This window comes from Odontesthes bonariensis, chromosome 11 (genome assembly GCF_027942865.1).
Source record: "Odontesthes bonariensis isolate fOdoBon6 chromosome 11, fOdoBon6.hap1, whole genome shotgun sequence".
NCBI classification, from domain to species: domain Eukaryota; kingdom Metazoa; phylum Chordata; class Actinopteri; order Atheriniformes; family Atherinopsidae; genus Odontesthes; species Odontesthes bonariensis.
In genome coordinates, this window is record NC_134516.1 from 28,641,211 (window position 1) to 28,646,956 (window position 5,746).

Below are 5,746 nucleotides of genomic sequence, written 5' to 3' on the forward strand. Positions count from 1 at the left end.
ATGAGGCTTCACATTTATGCAGTGGATGTGGTCCGTCCCAGAGTGTCGCACTCTTTCACTTCAAAGCCATGTAAATGCTCAAATTAGGTAGAAATTAAATAGAAATTCCTTGCAAATACATTTTTATCTATAGTTCATATTTTGTAGTAGAATCTTTGAGTGAAAGCCATCTGCAAAATTACCCCAACAAGTAGCACTTACTTTTTGAAGAAATGTAGTCAGTGCCTGTGTTAAGGTAATGTTGGGGACAAATTCAGGAAAGAACAGTCATGTCTTATTGAAGAAAATCTCACAAGCGAAACAACCCCAAAAGAGAAGCACTTATGAAATCAATAACCATCAGTGTGTCTGTTTGAGGTGGTCTCCATGTGATACACTCATCTGCTAGCTTCAGTTACAGTCAATAGCATTTGTCGTGTACAATCGCCCCAACCAGAAGCACTTCCTGAACTCAAACACAAGTCAGCACAGACAGTGAATCAGATTTTTTTCTTACATGAATTTCTCCTCGCTCCAGTTGATGCTTTCATGTGTCCTCCACATTGCGTTTCCAACTGGGTGAGTGTGTTGAACAGAGTTGCCCAGTTTATATGCTCAGTGTTTGTGGTTCCAACAAACTCCACCTTCCTTTTCCACAAGGTTTCTATGGTCCAGGCAATGGGCCATTAAACAACCATTCAAAGAAGTATCGTTTTGGAATGAATGCAGACATGAGGGAAGTTAGGTGTTGATGAGTGATCAATCAGCTTTCTGCAGGTTTGCTCCATGAAACTTGTTTGACAAAGGAAGCCTCCAGTTGGAGTTCCATCACACGTACTTCAAAACAAGACAAAACCAAATGTACAGTCTGGTATCAAGTGTAAGAGACAGAAAAAGTGGGTGGATTGTAAATTGGCTCCCCACACTGTGGAAAGATTTAAGAGTCTGGATTCATCATACAGTGAGGCAAGAATCCCACCCCAACCTCATGCACTTTCCACCATTTTCTCCAAAGAATGTGCATAAAGTTGAAGTGCATGTCCTACTGAGGAATCCACGTGAATCTTCAAGAGTTTCCTACTATTTAGAAGACAGTCCAAGAAATGTCTTCAATCACTGAAGCAGTCAGTTAAGAATCACACCCCAACTTCAAAGCACTTTCCACCATTTTCGCCAAAGAATGTGCATAAAGTTGAAGTGCATGTCCTACTGAGGTATCCACACCACTATTTGAGATCATTTCTTATTCTTTGGAAGACAGTCTTCAATCGCTGAAGGAGTCTGTTCAGAATCTCACAAAACTTAACACGACTTTCCACCATGTTCTCAAAAAAAGTGGATAACGGTGAGCTTGCCGTTCAGCTCACACGAGGAAGATCTGCAGGTCATGAAACTACCCCAACAAGAAGCACTTACTATAATGAGGAACAGCTCAGTGTTTCTATTAGGGCACTTATCATGACAAAGTCTCGCTTCTGATAGAAAATAAGTGTCATTCTAATCGTGGCCACAATATTGATCTTCTACTTGACTTGGAAAATCACATGTCATCCCTAGAGGTAATCCATTTTGTTTCAAAGGTTCAGATCTTGTACATTTTCACTACCAAGACAACCCCAAAAAATGAGGCTTCACATTTATGCAGTGGATTTGGTCTGTCCCAGAGTGTCGCACTCTTTCACTTCAAAGCCATGTAAATGCTCAAATTAGGTAGAAATTAAATAGAAATTCCTTGCAAATACATTTTTATCTATAGTTCATATTTTGTAGTAGAATCTTTGAGTGAAAGCCATCTGCAAGATTACCCCAACAAGTAGCACTTACTTTTTGAAGAAATGTAGTCAGTGCCTGTGTTAAGGTAATGTTGGGGACAAATTCAGGAAAGAACAGTCATGTCTTATTGAAGAAAATCTCACAAGCGAAAAAACCCCAAAAGAGAAGCACTTATGAAATCAATAACCATCAGTGTGTCTGTTTGAGGTGGTCTCCATGTGATACACTCATCTGCTAGCTTCAGTTACAGTCAATAGCATTTGTCGTGTACAATCGCCCCAACCAGAAGCACTTCCTGAACTCAAACACAAGTCAGCACAGACAGTGAATCAGATTTTTTTCTTACATGAATTTCTCCTCGCTCCAGTTGATGCTTTCATGTGTCCTCCACATTGCGTTTCCAACTGGGTGAGTGTGTTGAACAGAGTTGCCCAGTTTATATGCTCAGTGTTTGTGGTTCCAACAAACTCCACCTTCCTTTTCCACAAGGTTTCTATGGTCCAGGCAATGGGCCATTAAACAACCATTCAAAGAAGTATCGTTTTGGAATGAATGCAGACATGAGGGAAGTTAGGTGTTGATGAGTGATCAATCAGCTTTCTGCAGGTTTGCTCCATGAAACTTGTTTGACAAAGGAAGCCTCCAGTTGGAGTTCCATCACACGTACTTCAAAACAAGACAAAACCAAATGTACAGTCTGGTATCAAGTGTAAGAGACAGAAAAAGTGGGTGGATTGTAAATTGGCTCCCCACACTGTGGAAAGATTTAAGAGTCTGGATTCATCATACAGTGAGGCAAGAATCCCACCCCAACCTCATGCACTTTCCACCATTTTCTCCAAAAAATGTGCATAAAGTTGAAGTGCATGTCCTACTGAGGAATCCACGTGAATCTTCAAGAGTTTCCTACTATTTAGAAGACAGTCCAAGAAATGTCTTCAATCACTGAAGCAGTCAGTTAAGAATCACACCCCAACTTCAAAGCACTTTCCACCATTTTCGCCAAAGAATGTGCATAAAGTTGAAGTGCATGTCCTACTGAGGTATCCACACCACTATTTGAGATCATTTCTTATTCTTTGGAAGACAGTCTTCAATCGCTGAAGGAGTCTGTTCAGAATCTCACAAAACTTAACACGACTTTCCACCATGTTCTCAAAAAAAGTGGATAACGGTGAGCTTGCCGTTCAGCTCACACGAGGAAGATCTGCAGGTCATGAAACTACCCCAACAAGAAGCACTTACTATAATGAGGAACAGCTCAGTGTTTCTATTAGGGCACTTATCATGACAAAGTCTCGCTTCTGATAGAAAATAAGTGTCATTCTAATCGTGGCCACAATATTGATCTTCTACTTGACTTGGAAAATCACATGTCATCCCTAGAAGTAATCCATTTTGTTTCAAAGGTTCAGATCTTGTACATTTTCACTACCAAGACAACCCCAAAAAATGAGGCTTCACATTTATGCAGTGGATGTGGTCCGTCCCAGAGTGTCGCACTCTTTCACTTCAAAGCCATGTAAATGCTCAAATTAGGTAGAAATTAAATAGAAATTCCTTGCAAATACATTTTTATCTATAGTTCATATTTTGTAGTAGAATCTTTGAGTGAAAGCCATCTGCAAGATTACCCCAACAAGTAGCACTTACTTTTTGAAGAAATGTAGTCAGTGCCTGTGTTAAGGTAATGTTGGGGACAAATTCAGGAAAGAACAGTCATGTCTTATTGAAGAAAATCTCACAAGCGAAACAACCCCAAAAGAGAAGCACTTATGAAATCAATAACCATCAGTGTGTCTGTTTGAGGTGGTCTCCATGTGATACACTCATCTGCTAGCTTCAGTTACAGTCAATAGCATTTGTCGTGTACAATCGCCCCAACCAGAAGCACTTCCTGAACTCAAACACAAGTCAGCACAGACAGTGAATCAGATTTTTTTCTTACATGAATTTCTCCTCGCTCCAGTTGATGCTTTCATGTGTCCTCCACATTGCGTTTCCAACTGGGTGAGTGTGTTGAACAGAGTTGCCCAGTTTATATGCTCAGTGTTTGTGGTTCCAACAAACTCCACCTTCCTTTTCCACAAGGTTTCTATGGTCCAGGCAATGGGCCATTAAACAACCATTCAAAGAAGTATCGTTTTGGAATGAATGCAGACATGAGGGAAGTTAGGTGTTGATGAGTGATCAATCAGCTTTCTGCAGGTTTGCTCCATGAAACTTGTTTGACAAAGGAAGCCTCCAGTTGGAGTTCCATCACACGTACTTCAAAACAAGACAAAACCAAATGTACAGTCTGGTATCAAGTGTAAGAGACAGAAAAAGTGGGTGGATTGTAAATTGGCTCCCCACACTGTGGAAAGATTTAAGAGTCTGGATTCATCATACAGTGAGGCAAGAATCCCACCCCAACCTCTTGCACTTTCCACCATTTTCTCCAAAGAATGTGCATAAAGTTGAAGTGCATGTCCTACTGAGGAATCCACGTGAATCTTCAAGAGTTTCCTACTATTTAGAAGACAGTCCAAGAAATGTCTTCAATCACTGAAGCAGTCAGTTAAGAATCACACCCCAACTTCAAAGCACTTTCCACCATTTTCGCCAAAGAATGTGCATAAAGTTGAAGTGCATGTCCTACTGAGGTATCCACACCACTATTTGAGATCATTTCTTATTCTTTGGAAGACAGTCTTCAATCGCTGAAGGAGTCTGTTCAGAATCTCACAAAACTTAACACGACTTTCCACCATGTTCTCAAAAAAAGTGGATAACGGTGAGCTTGCCGTTCAGCTCACACGAGGAAGATCTGCAGGTCATGAAACTACCCCAACAAGAAGCACTTACTATAATGAGGAACAGCTCAGTGTTTCTATTAGGGCACTTATCATGACAAAGTCTCGCTTCTGATAGAAAATAAGTGTCATTCTAATCGTGGCCACAATATTGATCTTCTACTTGACTTGGAAAATCACATGTCATCCCTAGAAGTAATCCATTTTGTTTCAAAGGTTCAGATCTTGTACATTTTCACTACCAAGACAACCCCAAAAAATGAGGCTTCACATTTATGCAGTGGATTTGGTCTGTCCCAGAGTGTCGCACTCTTTCACTTCAAAGCCATGTAAATGCTCAAATTAGGTAGAAATTAAATAGAAATTCCTTGCAAATACATTTTTATCTATAGTTCATATTTTGTAGTAGAATCTTTGAGTGAAAGCCATCTGCAAGATTACCCCAACAAGTAGCACTTACTTTTTGAAGAAATGTAGTCAGTGCCTGTGTTAAGGTAATGTTGGGGACAAATTCAGGAAAGAACAGTCATGTCTTATTGAAGAAAATCTCACAAGCAAGCAACCCCAAAAGAGAAGCACTTATGAAATCAAGAACCATCAGTGTGTCTGTTTGAGGTGGTCTCCATGTGATACACTCATCTGCTAGCTTCAGTTACAGTCAATAGCATTTGTCGTGTACAATCGCCCCAACCAGAAGCACTTCCTGAACTCAAACACAAGTCAGCACAGACAGTGAATCAGATTTTTTTCTTACGTGAATTTCTCCTCGCTCCAGTTGATGCTTTCTTGTGTCTTCCCCGTTGCGTTTCCAACTGGGTGAGTGTGTTGAACAGAGTTGCCCAGTTTATATGCTCAGTGTTTGTGGTTCCAACAAACTCCACCTTCCTTTTCCACAAGGTTTCTATGGTCCAGGCAATGGGCCATTAAACAACCATTCAAAGAAGTATCGTTTTGGAATGAATGCAGACATGAGGGAAGTTAGGTGTTGATGAGTGATCAATCAGCTTTCTGCAGGTTTGCTCCATGAAACTTGTTTGACAAAGGAAGCTTCCAGTTGGAGTTCCATCACACGTACTTCAAAACAAGACAAAACCAAATGTACAGTCTGGTATCAAGTGTAAGAGACAGAAAAAGTGGGGGGATTGTAAATTGGCTCCCCACACTGTGGAAAGATTTAAGAGTCTGGATTCATCATACAG